The 20,505-nt window shown below is 39.6% G+C and overlaps 1 protein-coding gene across 2 annotated transcripts in view; it reads left to right on the top strand.

Moving 5' to 3' along the window:
- The window catches only part of LOC133644964 (complexin-2-like), a 259,003-nt gene that overhangs the window by 41,553 nt on the left and 196,945 nt on the right, over nt 1-20,505 (top strand). Inside the window, exon 1 of one of the 2 annotated variants that reach the window (XM_062039733.1) lies at nt 13,004-13,135. The exons of the other annotated variant lie outside the window; for it this stretch is intronic. The gene's annotated coding sequence lies outside the window, so the exon portion shown is untranslated. Of the gene's footprint in view, nt 1-13,003; nt 13,136-20,505 lie in introns of those variants that run through there. 2 annotated transcript variants of the gene reach the window in all.

Below are 20,505 nucleotides of genomic sequence, written 5' to 3' on the forward strand. Positions count from 1 at the left end.
CACCGCACGCTCGCTTTTAATGGATTTCCTCGCCGTTCCGTGCGGTAATAGCTGCGGCGTGCGCGGCCGTCATTGTGCACGGAGCTTTGTGGCGATATACGCCCTTCGATGCACCTCTGTCTCTTCCATTACAGACTAATGTGGTCTTCGCACAGTCATTTGAATCGGGGGTCCTTTGTGCACGCCCACCGAGGTGACGGGGGTTGTGCACAAAGGTGGTTGTTGATGCTCTTCAAAATGGCCCGACTCGTTTCTGAGAGCTCGACGTATCGTCACATCGGTGCATTACCATGGCGCTGGGGGCGAGGGGAGATAAGGAAAACTCATTCGCATTCATCCATTCTCACGGAGCCATAATGGAGGCCATTGGCTGCTTGAAGGGCTTCTGATAGAAGACATCTCTGCGTTATTTCATTAGGATGACAGAGAGGCCATGTCCAAGATTTGCATAAGAATAGGACCTGCGCTGACGACTAAGTATGTGAGACTAAGACGTTTTGGAGGCTGCTATACATGTTTGCAAAAAACACTCTTGTCAGCATTATTTAAAACATATGCAGTGTGTCATAAAAGTGTGTCTCAATTCCGTATCTGATCAGGAACTTTCACAGGAACTTTCCTACTTACCTGGGTAAATAATGATTGGAGGATGCGGGAAGAACTGTGGACACTCTTGTGATTTGGATAACATCGGACTGTCTGCCTCGCAGGATTTTTGAGGACCAGTCATAGACAATTTAGAGGGAAAAGCAAATTTTATTTTCACTGGCATACAAAACATTCTAACTTGGATTGTTTCCCTGGGTTCGAGACTCTCCCGAAGGACAGTGCGGCGAAGAGACAACAAACTCCCTTCTTGTCTCTCATGGACACACACCTGTTGTTGTTGTTGACTTTGGACTTATCGGCTGCACAAGATCAAGGCCGCGGAACAGAGACACACTGTAGGCTTACACACAAACATGCATCCACAAAAATATACGCCACACATCCCCCCCCCCAAACCCAACCCAACGCCCTCGACGCAAATCCCATAGGGGTGATGGAAGGATGGTCAGCGCCAAGAGCTGCGGCCTGCCACCATTACCCCGCACTCCCTTCCCTCTGTTGCTAGATATCTCGAGCTGTACGTTGTAATATGTATATGGGCTTTGCTATGGAGGTTTTTTCCCCACTCCAGACTGGGCCCCCTTAGGAGCCCAGTCTAGATTGTATTTTTTTACTCATCCTCCCCCAGCGTTTTACCTTTTCCCCATCTTTTACGGGGCACCTTGTGGCGACCCATCAGCGTTCTTGCTCTGTAACACTGTACACTGTTTGTTTGTCTAATCTTGAACGGGTTTGTGCTGAAAACAAAGTTTCGTTGTGCTTGTGCAATGACAATAAAGATCGATCTATCTATCTATCTATCTATCTATCTATCTATCTATCTATCTATCTATCTATCTATCTATCTATCTATCTATCTATCTATCTATCTATCTATCTATCTATCTATCTATCTATCTATCTATCTATCTATCTATCTATCTACTGTATGTATCTATCTATCTATCTACTGTATGTATCTATCTATATGTACTGTATGTATCTATCTATCTATCTATCTATCTATCTATCTATCTATCTATCTATCTATCTATCTATCTATCTATCTATCTATCTATCTATCTATCTATCTACTGTATGTATCTATGTAAAGTTCCCCCTCTGTTTCCACCAAAAACTACCCGGGTAGATTTAGTTCTTCAGGAACCTTTCAAAGTTCCTGCCAGCTAGGTGGGACTTTTGGAAGGTCGAACGCTGATTGGTTGAACACAGTTGGGGGCCTTCCTAAAATGACTTTTTTCGAAAACAGCACCGCCATTTACAGAATGCTAGACCAGTGTTTTTCAGCCACTGTGCCGTGAGACATTGTCTGGTGTGCCGTGGGAAATTATGCAACTTCACCTAATTGGTCCAAAAAATATTTTTTTGCAGATCAATAATTAGAATCTGCAAACAATGTGCCGTTGCTTAGTGTCTGTGCTGTGTAAAACTGGGCCGGGTAACCCCGTAATACTCCACGTCAGTAGGTCGCAGCAGGTAGTTCATTGCTTTGTAAAAGTCGGAATGTGTCTGGTGAGACCACAGTGGGAGGCAGGGTGCAGGTAAAAAGGTATGTAATGCTTAAACCAAAAATGAACAAAAAGGAAAAGGCAATGGCTATGCAAAACGAAAGTAAAACTGGTACGCTTACCACATTTTTAAAAACACTGCATCAAATTGTTCCGCCTCTGAGTGGGGTGGCAACTGGTGTGGCCTATCAGATTCTAGCACATTCCACCAAATAACAAAATAACTAGCTACTAAACCAAGTAGCTAAACAACTATCCAAATAACTAATTAGCCTAATGGACTAACAAACTAACTGACTGGTTAACTAACAACCACAGACAAATACATAACACTAACAAACTAACTACGGCAAATACATAACACAAACTAACTAACCAACCAACATATACTAACAAACTAACCAAGAGGTAGCTAAGCAACTATTCAACTTACTTACAACTTAACTAACAAACCAACTAAACAACCACTTAACAAAGTAAGTAATTAATGAGCCAACTATTAACTACAATCACAGGCAATTACATAACACTAACTAACTCTGGTTAGTTAGCTTATGTGTTATTTATTCGCCAAACAACCAACTCATTAACAAACTTGTTTGAACTTATTATCAAATTAACTAGTAGACCAACTAACCAACCAATTAACAAACTAATTATTGAACCAACTATTAACCAACAAACACGGGCAATTACGTAACACTAACTAACCACAGTTAATACAACACACACAGGAATTTAAGACACAGTAAGACTACGTTGTTTTTGGAGTCAACAAAAACTTCCGTTATGTTTCTTGAAGTCTCTTAATTGTCGTCCGTGTAAACAAAAACTTACATTAGCTTCATTAATGCCAACTTTATGAAAATACATTTGATCGAACACTTCCATGCAAAAAGAAGGTTGTTTTTATTCCGTCAAAACTATCTGGAATAAAAAAGTACATTAGTTTGTGTATTGTAAGATGGTCAAAGTGTCCTCCAGCCAATCACCTACCTGTGACCTTCTCCATGAGCATATTCTTCATTAGCATCCTCAAACTTCCTGTCTGACTTCCTGCCAAGAGCGGCGTCCTTAGTGTTTGTCCTCGACATGTGTCTCCTGCAAGCAGGGACAGGAGCTGCCAGCGAGAGCAGGACATCAAGCCGGCCTGGAGGTGCTGCTCATTAAAAAAAAGACCACATTTCACCTCTGTGACCAACGTTAGAGAAGGCCGAAAGAGCTTTGCGTTCCTATGAAGCAGACGGCACAAACCAGATCTATATGAGACACTTCTATTCATATGTGTGTATATATATATGTATGTGTGTATATATATATATATATATATATATATATATATATATATGTATATATATATATGTATATATATATACAGTGGGGCAAAAAAGTATTTAGTCAGCCACCCATTGACAATCAATGGGTGGCTGACTAAATACTTTTTTGCCCCACTGTGTATATATATATATATATATATATATATATATATATATATATATATATATATATATATATATATATATATATATATATATATATATATATATATATTTTTTTTTTTTTTTTCATTGGAACGCAAAGCTCTTTTGACCTTCTCTAACTTTGGTCACATATATATATATATATATATATATATATATATATACAGTGGGGCAAAAAAGTATTTAGTCAGCCACCCATTGACAATCAATGGGTGGCTGACTAAATACTTTTTTGCCCCACTGTATATATATATATATATATATATATATTACAAAGCGCTTTGACAGTATTTCCACATTCAGCCATTCACACACACATTCACACACTGATGGTGGGAGCTGCCATGCAAGGCGCTAACCACAACCAATCAGAAGCAAGGGTGAAGTGTCTTGCTCAAGGACACAACGGACGTGACTAGGTTGGTAGAAGGTGGGGATCGAACCAGGAACCCTCAGGTTGCTGGCACGGCCACTCTCCCAACCGCGCCACGCCGTCAAATGTTGACTTTTTTTCCTTCCCCCCCCAAACAAGTTATCCACAAATATGTATAAAATAAATATAATAAACTAGAAAAAAACCTCTGCATCAGTCAGATAAGTACAAGCTAATATTGACATGAAGCCACAGACAACTGCACTCCTGAATGTCCCCAACACGGTGCAGCAATACACATAAGCACATAAAAGGCTCATCAATTATCTACCTTTCAATTACTTGGTTAAATTTGAGATCAGTTTGTATTGTTGGAAACCACCATTCATCCCGATTCTGAATCGATTCATAATTTTCAAATATCGATTAAATTATATTATGTTTTTTTTTTGTTTTTTTTACAATAATCCATTAAAAAAAATGTTTTTAGGACATCTCCATGCAACCAGAATTAGCTTTTCTAACCTGTAACTAGGGTTGGGCGATATGGCCTTTTTTTAATATCGATATTTTTAGGCCATGTCACGATACACTATATATATCGCGATATTTTGCCTTAGCCTTGAATGAACACTTGATGCATATAATCACAGCAGTATGATGATTCTATGTGTCTACATTAAAACATTCTTGTTCATACTGCATTAATATATGCTCATTTTAAACTTTCATGCAGAGAGGGAAATCACAACCAAGTCAATTTAGCAAAAGTGTATTTATTAAACAGTTATTAAGCAGTGGCACAAACATTCATGTCATTTCAGAACAGAAAGTGCAAGATTGTCGGAGACATTTTAAAACAAGCTATTAGTGCACTTTTGTGCATGATGTCACTAAGATGACATTTTAAAACAACACTCAATTAAAGTGCACTTTTTGTACAGAACGCCACTACAATAGTTTAAAAGAAATAAAGTGCACTTTTGTGCATGATGTCACACAAGATATTTCAATAACTGTCAAATAAAAAATGAGCTGCATAATAGAAAATCAAATAGTGTATGTCCTTCACTATGTGGTAGGTTCCTGCGGACGTTATCTCCTTCTGTTGTTGACTATTTGTTTCATACGGCGTTGATCTGGAAATGGTTGCCTCGGCATTTTGTTGGTGTGGCTCCGGCCGGAGATGTTGACATGCGGAGTTTCAAGCACTCTTCATTCTCTAGCAGGTGACTTTTCAAATGATGCTACATATTAGCATTAATGCTACTTTTTGTAGCAACGCTTTTGCCCCACACTTGACATTTTACGGTTGTTTGTTCGACATATTCCTTAATTTGTTCCCAGATTCGCACCTTCTTTCTCTCGTATTACCACTCGCACCACAGCTAACGTTACCCATGCTGCTACCTCTCTGCTCCGTGAGGGCGTATACGTATGTGACGTATGTAAGAAGGTGCGCTTGTTTTATGTCTCCGTGAGAAGCAGAGGCAACAAAGAGTGAGAAGAGCCTGTAGTGTACCGTATTTTTCGGAATATAAGTCGCTCCGGAGTATAAGTCGCACCGGCCGAAAATGCATAATAAAGAAGGAAAAAAACATATAAGTAGCACTGGAGTATAAGTCGCATTTTTGTATTTGATAAAACCCAACACCAAGAATAGACATTTGAAAGGCAATTTAAAATAAATAAAGAATAGTGAACAACAGGCTGAATAAGTGTACGTTATATGAGGCATAAATAACCAACTGAGAACGTGCCTGGTATGTTAACGTAACATATTATGGTAAGAGTCATTCAAATAACTATAACATATAGAACATGCTATATGTTTACCAAACAATCTGTCACTCCTAATCGCTAAATCCCATGAAATCTTATACGTCTAGTCTCTTACGTGAATGAGCTAAATAATATTATTTGATATTTTGCGGTAATGTGTTAATAATTTCACACATAAGTCGCACCCCCGGCCAAACTATGAAAAAAAACTGCGACTTATAGTCCGAAAAATACGGTAATGCCCGCAGCTAAAAGCAACTGCGTGAGAACGTATACTGGAATATCACGATAGTCATTTTCTATATCACACAAAGACAAACCCGCGATATGTCGAGTATATCGATATATCGCCCAGCCCTACCTGTAACCTGTTTTGAAAAAGTTTTATTATAATTATTACACCAAATAATACATTTCGAGAGTCTGTTTGAATTGTGTTGAATCAAGAATCAATTCGGAATCGAATAGTCACCCCAGGAATCGGATCGAATCGTTTAATGCTCAAAGATTTACACCTGTATTATTTTTAATAAGCATTATTACATTTGTGATTTGCTGCATGCGTTTTCTTTTCTTGCAAATCAGCAGAAACGCTCAGAATAGATGCTTCTTTTTTGGAATAATTACACATTCAACCTAGTAAAAAAAAAAACGTTATCAACCCAAATAAGTTTCTCAAATTCCGACTTGTGCGTATATATTTTATGATAGCTTCCCAAAATGCCACTCAAGCTGCCTTCAAGTGTTCATCTTTGTCACTAAAACAATTACGGGACGGGCATACGAACCTCCGCTGTGTTCTAGATTGATCATTTTTAATTAAACTGGCACGGGGACAAATGGGCCTTAACGGATCACTAATGAGCCAACTCGTTATTTATCACCGGTGGGGACTATTAGTTGTTGTTTTTTTTAACCGTGTGGTTCTCAAACAAGAGGATACTTTAGGACGTACATTTACAAACAAAATGACACAAGATTGTAACATTTACTAAGTGTCAGAATTAGTCCTTCCCATACGTTCCTTTATTTGTGGCGGACTGCCACAGATAGGTTTGGCTCAGTTTGAGACCAGGAAAAAAAACCTCAATCAACAACAAGCACATAGGAACACGTTACTTGTAACAGTGGGGCGCATCAGACTCCGTGGGTGCGTGTTTTGTCTACAAACCTGGAGGCTGCTCCACTCGCCGTCCCGTCCTTGAAGAAGGGGGGAAGGATTTTCGCCGCCGAGTCTCTTCGGTGAGCAGAATAAGGAGCCTTATCTATTTAGCGTGTCTGTCGTCATAGATATGCAGAACGTAGGCTGATCATCAGAACGCCCGCAATACTGGGAGGAAAAGATGCAAATATATTAAGTTAGCACACGCAGTGTGATCTATCAAGACCGGTCACTGATCTGCAGGCGCTATTTTGCATCTTTATTTAGCATGTCTGTAAAGTACGCGCAAACTGACAATTACGCTCACGACTGTGAGAAAGAAACAATCGTGCTACAATAGACAGACGATGGACAGAGAATCCTCCGTATTAGGATTTGTCAGAAAAAAATACATATATTAAACTAGTGTTGTCCCGATACCAATATTTTGGTACCGGTACCAAAATGTATTTCAATACTTTTAGGTACTTTTCGATACTTTTCTATATAAAGGGGACCACAATAAATGGCATTATTGGCTTTATTTTAACAAACATTTTTATGGTACACTAAACATATGTTTATTATTGCAAGTTTGTCCTTAAATAAAATAGTGAACATACAAGACAACTTGTCTTTTAGTAGTAAGTAAGCAAACAAAGGCTTCTGATTTAGCTGCTGACATATGCAGTAACGTATTGTGTCATTTATCTACCTATTATTTTGTCAACATTATTAAGGACAAGTGGTACAAAATGAATTATTAATCTACTTGTTCATTTGCTGTTAATATCTGCTTACTTTCTCTTTTAACATGTTCTATCTACACTTCTGTTAAAATGTAATAATCACTTATTCTTCTGTTGTTTGATACTTTACATTAGTTTTGGATGATACCACAAATGTAGGTATCAATCCGATACCAAGTAGTTACAGGATAATACATTGGTCATATTCTTTTTTTATATATGTATTTTTTTAAATTTAATTTATTAATTTTTTTAATTTTATTTTTTGTCCTGTCCAGCTTCTCAGGCAAATCATATAGTTGATGTAGATGCCCATATCGACTGTTCAGATTTACTTTACAAAAGAGAAGTGTGGGATTCTTCTCTTGTTGCCTTATTTGTATTTGACTTTATTAAATGTATTTAAATTATCATTTGGTGCAGCCGGGCCGGAGCAGGAGGGGATAGAAAGAGAAAAAAAGGAAGACAGAGGGGTAAATTGTGGGGACAAGAGGGGGATTAGACAGAGAGACAAAAACAACAACAGCAAACACAACAATAACAACAACAACAACAACAATAGAGCAACATCAGCAAATAGGATATGTACAAATATGATGGTAAAAGTGATAGCAAAGAAGCAGTTAGCGAAATAAATAATAATACAGAAATGACAATGAGCATTATTACACTACAAATGGAGCAATACAAATACCAATAGAAATAGCACTATTGATAATGAACAATACCCATAATTAACCTCTATTATCAACAATACAGTTGTTCAAATGCAACAATACATATACATCATGATAACTAGAGATACAAAAGAATGCAGAAAAATGGAGGAGAAGAAAGAGAAGCAACCTATATTAACCTTGTAGATTGTTATAGTAACAATAGGTTAAGCTTTGTCAGTCTGCCATGTGTTACCCAGTTTACCCTAGGGCAACAACGTTAATATATGTTTGATGAAACCTGATTATGTGCATAAGTGTATGTATATGTACTTGTATATGTATGTTTATACAGTGAATGTACATGTACAGTATGTGTATATGTATGTTTGTACAGTGAATGTACATGTACAGTATGTGTATATGTATGTTTGTACAGTGAATGTGCGTGTGGATGTACGAACTTTGAGTATGTAGGTATGTACTGTATTTGTGTATGTATGAGGTAGCGTAGGTATGTATGTATGAAGTATACATTGATCATATTCAAAGTCCTCATGTGTGCAGGGACATATTTACCGAGCTTATAAACATAATATACACTTTTAAATAACGAAAAAATATTTTGTGATGCTAAAACATATTGATGTAATCATAGTAGTATCAACGAGATACGCTCCTGTACTTGGAATCATTACAGTGGATGTCAGGTGTAGAGCCACCCACGGCGTTTGTACTTTTTAGAGACAGTATAGTACCGAATATGATTCATTAGTATCGCAATATTATACACTACCGTTCAAAAGTTTGGGGTCACCCAAACAATTTTGTGGAATAGCCTTCATTTCTAAGAACAAGAATAGACTGTCGAGTTTCAGATGAAAGTTCTCTTTTTCTGGCCATTTTGAGCGTTTAATTGACCCCACAAATGTGATGCTCCAGAAACTCAATCTGCTCAAAGGAAGGTCAGTTTTGTAGCTTCTGTAACGAGCTAAACTGTTTTCAGATGTGTGAACATGATTGCACAAGGGTTTTCTAATCATCAATTAGCCTTCTGAGCCAATGAGCAAACACATTGTACCATTAGAACACTGGAGTGATAGTTGCTGGAAATGGGCCTCTATACACCTATGTAGATATTGCACCAAAAACCAGACATTTGCAGCTAGAATAGTCATTTACCACATTAGCAATGTATAGAGTGTATTTCTTTAAAGTTAAGATTAGTTTAAAGTTATCTTCATTGAAAAGTACAGTGCTTTCCCTTCAAAAATAAGGACATTTCAATGTGACCCCAAACTTTTGAACGGTAGTGTACGTGTACCGGTATACCGTACAATCCTATATTAGACGCATCCTCTATTCAGCAATATAATTTTATAATTTTATAGCTGACTTATAGAATGTATCTCCTATATGAAAAAAAATCCAATCTGCATTTTCTTGTGTTTGTATCATTCCAGACGCATGAATTTGCTGCTGTTGCGATGGCCCACCGCCTCCCTGCAGAGCGCACCATCAGTACGCTAAAAATTGTTTGTTGTCAATAAATTACGATTTATATACTGCAGAAAAGGTGTTACAGATTATAGACAGTTGGAGGGCATAGAAATGTTTAGAGATGATCTTGATCTCAAGATCATCTCTAACTATACCTGAATCGGATTGAATCTGCGGAATATGATGGGATGCTGATATCTGGCGTAGTTGATGAGCGAACAATTTACCAGCTTTGTTACCATGTTCATGGAACTGAGATCTTGAGCTGATCCTGATTTGTTCAGTACCACGGTCTGTCGCAAGGACATCAAGTTCTGCCTGTAGAGAGAGCCTTTCCTTATCAGTGTCTGGCTTTGATAGGTAGCGTACAAGTTATCCAACAGAGATATGCGTTGTGTCAAACTAGTAGGAGTTTTTTCTCACAACTTGTGTAGGATGTTATTTCTCCCCTAATGAATGCCTTCAGCGCATTCCAGAGTACAGAGGCTGACATCTTGTTCCAGAGCACAAAAAAATCAATTTGACGTGAAACAAAATCCACAAAGTTCTCATTTAAAAGTAATCGTATATTTAGACGCCATGGCTCATGTATGGTTGTCAGGTTTTTGTAACAATTGCATCATTTTGCAAATATTGTATGATATAGAGGAAAGTAGTCAACTAGAAAGTAGTCAATGCGGGTGAAACTGGGATGGGCATTGGAGAAGAAAGACTATTGCCTTCTAGAGGGATTAAAAAAAACGCCATTCTTCTGAAACTGAAAATTCTTCCATAAAAGACTGAATTACTCTTAGCGAACTTTGATGGTGGGCAAGTTTTGGGTGATGGGCGGTCAAACTGGGGGTCGAGCCGAAAGTTAAAGTCTGTGTCAGGTTCAAACACTGATGACATCTATTAAACAAGACAAGAAGCAAGGAATCAAACATAAACATGATTAAATTTGGCTCAATGAGGAGAAACGTGTACACCTGTACCCTTTTACAGTGCTCCACGCTCTGACAAAAGATTGTACGCCTCCTCTTTTATTTGGACTTTCCCTGATTACATGGCAACAGCTGTTTCTAAGGGAGGGGGGTCGTAAACAGCCATCGTCTTTGATTACAAACAGTTAAAAGAAAAGGTCGTAAAACAGTTAAAAGAAAAGGTCGCCTGGAGGGCGCTTTGTAGTTCTCGGGTCAAGACAACATTTTTCTGTGGATTACAATACATCAAAGAAACTGAACACCTCGCATCCTACACAGTGGAGTTTTACAAGCCTTCTTCTTGGTAGGATCAAAGACAGCTTTTGTCATTGAAACACAAAGTTTTGTGATAACTTAGATACAATTATTCTGACAGTCTCCTCCTAGTAATAAATAGTACATTGAAAGAGACGTAGTTGGGAGCATAAACATTCACAAGGGCTACTAGGGTGTTATAAATCTGGCCAGTAGCGATACCATACCTCCCATTAGGATCAGAAATACTATTCGAGTGTACAAAAGGAACAGAATTATGTAGCAAAACGGCAACTCCCCTCGATTTGCCCAAAAATGAAAAGTGGTAAGTCCGTCCTATCCATCCTCTCCTCATCCTCAAGTGGGCAGAAGGTTTAAGGTGAATCACCTGCAAAAAGATTACTTGGGATGGTGTAATAACTTACTCCGTTTTATAGGATTATTAAGCCCTTTGCAATTAAAACTGGTAAACCCAAGACCTGCCGGATGTTGCTAGTAGATTAGGCTGTTGCAAACGTCAAAAATACAGTGTACAAAAATACAAGTCTGTGGTAAAACTTAAAAACATAAGCTTGACTGATGCAGAGAAAAGAAAAGCAAAACAGGTCACATTTCCACGGACGTCCCGCTAAGCACGCCTTGCACCGACCATGCTCAGCCGGAAGTCCAAGTAGATTTTCAGTTTACTCGTATTTTCCTCGGTGTACATTTATTTTTATTTTTGGGGGGGATTTCCCCCTGTGCGGTGCGACATGACCGGCTGGCTCGGTGTCGCCTTGGAAACGCTGGAGACGAAAATGGCGCGCTTTGCTTTGCAGAACGTAGACTTTCTTACCTTAGCCAAAACGGTTATGTTGTCGCCAGGGTTTGTTTGTGTGTTTGTTAGCAACATAACTCAAACAGTTATGGATTAATTTTGATAAATTCTTCAGGAAATCTCCAAAACAACAATTCCTGATGTCAGGTTCAAACACTGATGACATATATTAAACATGACAAGAAGCAAGGAATCAAACCGAGACAAAATTAAGTTTGGCTCAATGAGGAGAAATATCTGGAATGTACTCTTTGTGCAGTTCCACTACGCTCTGACGATTTGGACTTTCCCTGACTACATGGCAACAGCTGTTTCTAAAGGAGGGGGGTCGTAAACAGCCGCTGCCTTTGGTTACAAAACAGTTAAAAGAAAAGGTCCCTGGAGCTTGGGCCGGTCCTGCTTCCTCTCCACTTTGTAGATCTCGGGTCAAGACAATATCTTTCTGTGGATTACAATACATCAAAGAAACAGAACACCCTCATGTTGCTTCCCATCCTACAGAGTGGAGTTTTACAAGCCTTCTGCTTGGTAGGATCAAAGACAACTTTTATCTGCTCGCCGGGAACTCATTGAAACACAAAGTTTTGTATACAATTATTCTGACACCTCATCTACTAGTAACACACTTTCCTTCATGCAATCATTCCATTATATTTAATAGCATCTTTGGATCACCTTGGATACGCTGCAGCATCAAGCCTCTCCCTGGAGGTGACGCTAGCCTGAAACACAGTCCCGCGCTGGATTTTCAGACCCGGCCAACGCTAAAGCGCCAGAAAAAAAACTACACACCAAGTTTTTATTTGATACCGTCACTGCGTTATTGTAAAGACTTTGAAACCGAAATACCGCGATATCGAGAATACCGTTACACCCCTACTCATTAGTGAAAGTGACACCTGCGGTTTAGTAGTGTAACAACTTTAAAGTCCAAATGTGATATTTCTGCACTTGGCGGCAGACAATCAAGATGGCGCACCCCCTATCATAAACATACATATGCATATAAATATTTATAATGCAATGTATTTCTTTCAGCGGTACGACCGTCTCTACAAAAGCGTCCTGTGCCAAAGTAAATGGCAACTCAGCGCTGTCTGACAGAGAGCTCTGCAGGAAAGTCTGCTCAGAATATTAACAACCTCTGCAGGCGAGCATCATGCACATTCATAGCCGAGCATCAGACATGAGTCAGCTGATTTGTTTCCTTCCTTTGTTTTGTACTTTTCTGGGAGTTTTTCTTCCACAAGTCGGCCTGTTGCAGTGAACTGAATCTGAACCTCGTGCTGTTGGACAGGAGAGGTAAAGTGCATCTCATGATACGATTGTAGGCATCTTGTTTTCACTCATTCGGGCGTCTGACAGAGTTCTGTGCTAACATCACACCCAGCGTAGGTGAAAAATCTTCCCACGGTTAGACTGACTTTAGGAATGTTGCCCATCATCCACAATCCTTATGTAACACGTCTTTCCCTTTTTTTGTGTTCTAAATAGTGAAAAGCTGCTAACAATGCAGGTAATGGAGATTGACCTCTGTCGCCTATAAAGCCCTCTAAAAAATAGGATTGTGAACCACACGATTCGATTCGATTCTTGGGGGTAACGATTCCATTCAGAATCGATTCTCGATTCAAAATCAATATTTTTTCTATGATTAACTACATTCCTGAATGAAATAAACAAACAGCTGTGATACATTTCTTATATCGCTTCAAAGAAAACTGGTTTTGTTTATTGAAATTCTACTTAAACATTTAATAAAGTCAAATACAAATAAGGCAACTAGAGAAGTATCCAACTCTTCTCTTTTCGATAGTAAATCTGCACAGCAGATATGATCATCAACAATATGATTTGCCTTAGTGGCATACAGCAGTGGTCCCCAAACTTTTTGTAACTGCGGACCGGTCAACGCTTGAAAATTTGTCCCACGGACCGGGGGAGGGAGGATTTATTTATTTATTTATATATATTTTTTTCATAAAAAAAATACAATCATGTGTGCTTACGGACTTTATCCCTGCAGACTGTATTGATGTATATTGATGTATAATGTAAGAACCAGAAATATTAATAACAGAAAGAAACAACCCTTTTGTGCGAATTAGTGTGAATGAGTGTAAATGGGGGAGGGAGGTTTTTTGGGTTGGTGCACTAAATGTAAGTGTATCTTGTGTTTTTTATGTTGATTTAATAAATAAATTAAAAAATATATTTTTTTTTAAGTTCTTGTGCGGCGGGTTCCTGGTGGTTAGGGACCACTAGCATAGAGGACAGATAAAAAATTAAAAACATTTTTTTTTTTTGTTTGTTTTTATTTGATGAAGAAACGTTACAAATAAGAAAAAAAAAAAGGATTTTTGAATAAACTTATTTTTTTGGACATCCCTACTAAAAATACATCAGCGACCCTCTATTTGCCGTGACCTGCATAGTAACAATAAGGAGTGTCAAAAAAAAAATCAGATTCAAAGCAGTTGAGATTTGTAACGATAACTATTCGATTAAAAAAATTTGAAAAATGATTAAAAAATCAATACTTTGTGTGTGTGCATGTATGTATGTATGTATATATATATACTGTATATGTACATATATATATATACATATAATATTACTGTTTCACATGTGAAACAGGCTTGTAGGGATGAAATAGCTATATATATATATATATATATATATATATATATATATATATATATATATATATATATATATATATACATATATATACATATATATACATATATATACATATAGGTCAGGAGGCTATTTCATCCCTACAAGCCTGTTTCACATGTTTCCCTGCTCTTCAGGGGATCCCCCCTCCCCCCTAAAATCCCCTGAAAAGCAGACAGAGAAACTATACAGTGTTCAATACCGGGATAGAGCGGAATATACGTTAGGTCAGGAAAAAACACACAGGCTATTTCATCCCGACAAGCCTGTTTCACATGTTTCCCTCCTCTTCAGGGGATTTTCGGGGGGGAATATGGCTAAAAGCCACACAAGCTAGACACACGTGTCCTTAATTGAACAACATTGTAGTCTAAAACATGACAGTTGTCAGTATAAACAAATTAAAATAATTAGAGTTGCATATTACTCACACATTTCCACACATATTAGAAAGTATCCAGTAACAAACGCGTCCGCATCATTCAACTTAAATGATTTATGACCTCTAAGTGTCTCCAACAATTCACTCCCTTTCAACCAAAAGACCGCACGAGTCAATTCCAGACAGTTGGTAATAAGTAGGTTAGTGTTTTTCTCTGTTTGACTCATTTCCCTTGATCAAACATGTTCTCACATTCCACGCTACAAAATAATACAAGTGTGTAAGTTTATTTACAGAGCACAATTCGCACGCGAGGCAATTCAAAGTGCTTTAAAGAAAATTAAAAGAAGGCAATAATAATTCAAATAAAAATCATAAAACACAATCATAAAAACGTATAATGAATTGAAATTAAAATCAATCAAATACTGTAAATGAAATACTTTCAGTTCTTATATGCACGATTTAATAAAAGTGTTTTCAGCCGGGATTTGAACATGGCCGACTTTGAGGTCCGCCTCACATCTTCTGGTAGACTAGTCAAGATTTTAGGAGCACAAAACTGAAAGGCAGCCTCACCATGTTTGGTCCTGACTCCAGGCACCAGGAAGAGACCACTCCCTGAGGTTCTCAGAGCCCAAGATGGTTCATACGGTTCTAACGTGTCAGAGATGTACTTTGGCACAAGACCATGAACAGACTTGTACACAAGGAGAGCCGCTTTAAAGTCTATTCTCTGAGAAACAGGAAGCCATTGCAGTTACCTTGGGACATAGGGGACGGCGTGGCACGGTTGGGAGAGTGGCCGTGCCAGCAACCTGAGGGTTCCTGGTTCAATCCCCACCTTCTACCAACCTCGTCATGTCCGTTGTGTCCTTGAGCAGGAGACTTCATCCTTGCTCCTGATGGTTTGTGGTTAAGGCCTTGCATGTGTGTGAATGTGTCTGAATGGGTGAATGTGGTAGTAGTGTCAAAGCGCTTTGATTAGCTTGAAGGTAGAAAAGCGCTATACAAGTACAACCCATTTACCAATTACCATTGGACTAATATGGTCATATCTGTTGGTTCTAGTCAGGACTCGAGCAGCAGCATCCTTGAAGTACTGCAGCTGCTCTACAGCTCGTTTAGAGAGTCCAGTGAGAGGATGCACTATAATTTGTGCTAATATTGTATGGGATTAATATGGTCATATCTCTTGGTTCTAGTCAGGACTCGAGCAGCAGCATCCTTGAAGTACTGCAGCTGCTCTACAGCTCGTTTAGAGAGTCCAGTGAGAGGATGCACTATAATTTGTGCTAATATTGTATGGGATTAATATGGTCATATCTCTTGGTTCTAGTCAGGACTCGAGCAGCAGCATCCTTGAAGTACTGCAGCTGCTCTACAGCTCGTTTAGAGAGTCCAGTGAGAGGATGCACTATAATTTGTGCTAATATTGTATGGGATTAATATGGTCATATCTCATGGTTCTAGTCAGGACTCGAGCAGCAGCATTCTTGAAGTACTGCAGCTGCTCTACAGCTCGTTTAGAGAGTCCAGTGAGAGGATGCACTATAATTTGTGCTAATATTGTATAGGATCAATATGGTCATATCTCTTGGTTCTAGTCAGGACTCGAGCAGCAGCATTCTTGATGTACTGCAGCTGCCCTACAGCTCGTATGGAGAGTCCAGTGAGAGTATGTACTATGATTTGTGCTAATATTGTCTGGGTTTAACATCGGACTCGGCCAGCCTTGCATGGCAGCTCCCGCCATCAGTGTGTGAATGTGGTAGTACTGTCAAAGCGCTTTGATTACCTTGAAGGTAGAAAAGCGCTATACAAGTATAACCCATTTACCAATTACCATTGGACCAATATGGTCGTATCTGTTGGTTCTAGTCAGGACTCGAGTAGCAGCATTCTTGAAGTACTGCAGCTGCTCTACAGCTCGTTTAGAGAGTCCAGTGAGAGGATGCACTATAATTTGTGCTAATATTGTATGGGATTACTATTAATATGGTCATATCTCTTGGTTCTAGTCAGGACTCGAGCAGCAGCATCCTTGATGTACTGCAGCTGCTCTACAGCTCGTTTAGAGAGTCCAGTGAGAGGATGCACTGTAATTTCTGCTAATATTGTATGGGATTAATATGGTCATATCTCTTGGTTCTAGTCAGGACTCGAGCAGCAGCATTCTTGAAGTACTGCAGCTGCTCTACAGCTCGTTTAGAGAGTCCAGTGAGAGGATGCACTATAATTTGTGCTAATATTGTATGGGATTAATATGGTCATATCTCTTGGTTCTAGTCAGGACTCCAGCAGCAGCATCCTTGAAGTACTGCAGCTGCTCTACAGCTCGTTTAGAGAGTCCAGTGAGAGGATGCACTATAATTTGTGCTAATATTGTATGGGATTAATATGGTCATATCTCTTGGTTCTAGTCAGGACTCGAGCAGCAGCATCCTTGAAGTAATGCAGCTGCTCTACAGCTCGTTTAGAGAGTCCAGTGAGAGGATGCACTATAATTTGTGCTAATATTGTATGGGATTAATATGGTCATATCTCTTGGTTCTAGTCAGGACTCGAGCAGCAGCATCCTTGAAGTACTGCAGCTGCTCTACAGCTCGTTTAGAGAGTCCAGTGAGAGGATGCACTATAATTTGTGCTAATATTGTATGGGATTAATATGGTCATATCTCTTGGTTCTAGTCAGGACTCGAGCAGCAGCATTCTTGATGTACTGCAGCTGCTCTACAGCTCGTATGGAGAGTCCAGTGAGAGTATGTACTATGATTTGTGCTAATATTGTCTGGGTTTAACATCGGACTCGGCCAGCCTTGCATGGCAGCTCCCGCCATCAGTGTGTGAATGTGGTAGTACTGTCAAAGCGCTTTGATTACCATGAAGGTAGAAAAGCGCTATACAAGTATAACCCATTTACCAATTACCATTGGACCAATATGGTCGTATCTGTTGGTTCTAGTCAGGACTCGAGTAGCAGCATTCTGGAAGTACTGCAGCTGCTCTACAGCTCGTTTAGAGAGTCCAGTGAGAGGTTGCACTATAATTTGTGCTAATATTGTATGGGATTAATATGGTCATATCTCTTGGTTCTAGTCAGGACTCGAGCAGCAGCATCCTTGAAGTACTGCAGCTGCTCTACAGCTCGTTTAGAGAGTCCAGTGAGAGGATGCACTATAATTTGTGCTAATATTGTATGGGATTAATATGGTCATATCTCTTGGTTCTAGTCAGGACTCGAGCAGCAGCATCCTTGATGTACTGCAGCTGCTCTACAGCTCGTTTAGAGAGTCCAGTGAGAGGATGCACTCTAATTTGTGCTAATATTGTATTGGATTAATATGGTCATATCTCTTGGTTCTAGTCAGGACTCGAGCAGCAGCATTCTTGATGTACTGCAGCTGCTCTACAGCTCGTATGGAGAGTCCAGTGAGAGTATGTACTATGATTTGTGCTAATATTGTCTGGGTTTAACATCGGACTCGGCCAGTATTCAACGCTCAGCTATCGGGTGTGGTACCAAAAGGGACAACGTTGTATCGGGGGACCCCCCCACCCCCACCCTATTATAGATGCATGCTGCATGTTGTTACGATTCATGTGTTCACAGTCCAAGTTAGTTAGTGCGTGTCGTCCTCCACATGGCTCCAAACGACTGCTGCAAACTGACACGTGGCATCAACGAGGCCTCCGGGTGGCCCGGCTGGACCGTTTCATGCACCAAAGTGCTACTTTGCGACGTGTTACTTAACCAGTCAGCCTTGTGAACGCGAGCAGGACTCCTGCAGGTGCTAAACGATTAATAATTAGACACACACACACTGGGCATAAACTGATTGTCTCGTTTGATTATTGTCTCTGTTGGACGATTCCTCCAACTTCCATCCCTGTTATTGATCAGTTGGAGTTGATGTCAATTGCGTGTTTTCCAGCTGTGGCACTTTCATGATGTGCTTCAGCAAGCAACGCTACACGCCTGGGGTTTGACATGCATGCTTCCTAGGGAGTGCGTGCGATGAATAACTTGCTGAAGCAGGACGAGAAAAAGTATGCGAGGAAGCTAATAGGGCAGAATTTGAAGAACGAGTTGGCTAACTGTTAAATCTGGCTGCTCGGATTCTCATCCGTGTGAGCCGGTGCCAGCAAAGTCAACAAACCGCACCATCCGTGTCTCCAAGTCGGTCCCTGGAGGGGCTTCTCATGTGTGTTTAGTCGTCAAATTTCCCCTTAAGAAGAAAATATGTGACCTGGAGGCTGGACAACAACCTCACAATTATTTGCTATGGTGTGTGTGTGTGTTGTTGTATTTCTACCCTTCTTGAGACATCAACAAGGAAAAGTAGCTTCCGTATGAGGACCGGTGAACAAGTTAGGACATAAATCATGGTCCCAATATGGAAAACCATTGCATCTAATAGAGAGCCAAATACTACAGTCCGTGAACATTGCTCCAAAGTCAGGATTTTTGTGGATTTAATGTGCGTACAAAAGTAAACATTGACAGGTGCAAAGGCAGCAATATTTGATAAAACAAGACGGCAGCTAAAGGACTTCCCTATTCATCCCCTAAAAAAACCCGCCAGGTGAACGGCTGATTTTACGACTTCCGGTGCTGACGTAAGACAACCCGCGTCCCATATGTGACCATAGGATGAACAAATACACTACGGTACTAAGACTATAGTGGCCATTAACAGTTAGCTTCTACAGCTGGGTTGCCCAAAGTGCGGCGAAGCATGACGATTCAAAAGTTCCACAAACATGAACCCACTCACACAGCCACTGAATGGTCACACTTTAAATATGAATAAGTAACAGCCACCACATAATTACTAGCCATGTTTTAGGCTCGCATCACCTCCAGGGAGAGGCTTGATGGCGCAGCACATCCAAGGTGATCCAAAGCGTTTATTAAATATCATGGAATGCTTACACTTGCCGGAGATGTCTCGTTGGAAGTGGTGCCTCATATACGTGTACTGATCTTACTTTAGAAGACATCGATGGATTGTGTACATTGTCAGGTTCAAACACAAGACAAGAAGCAAATAATTAAACCGACAGAATTAAATTTGGCTCAATTTGAGGAGAGACGCTCTGCCAAAAGATTGTACGCCTCCTTTTTTTTGGACTTTCCCTGACCACATGGCAACAGCTGCTTCCAAAGGGACGGGGGTCATAAACAGCCATCGCCTTTGATTACAAAAACAGTTCAAAAGAGTTCAAAAAAGAGGTTCGTAAAAGAGTTTAAAAAAGCGGTGCCTGGAGGGGAGTCAGGCCCTGCTTCCTCTCCACTTTGTAGTTCTTGGGTCAGGACAATATCTTTCTGTTGATTACAATACATGAAAGAAACAGAACACCTTCATGTTACTTTCCATCCTACACAGTGGAGTTTTACAAGCCTTCTTCTTGGTAGGTTCAAAGACAGCTTTTGGTCTTCTCGCTGGGAACTCATTTCAACACAAAGTTTTTGTGATAACTTAGATACAATTATTCTAACATACATGTAGCTCCGTGCGCTGTCATGCAGGTAATCATCTGCAGGTGGAGCATGCCAACTTTTCACAGGAGTTGCCCAAGAGAATGTTAACTTGCTTTTCCTTTCCTC

This window comes from Entelurus aequoreus, linkage group LG28 (assembly GCF_033978785.1).
Source record: "Entelurus aequoreus isolate RoL-2023_Sb linkage group LG28, RoL_Eaeq_v1.1, whole genome shotgun sequence".
Lineage (NCBI taxonomy): Eukaryota > Metazoa > Chordata > Actinopteri > Syngnathiformes > Syngnathidae > Entelurus > Entelurus aequoreus.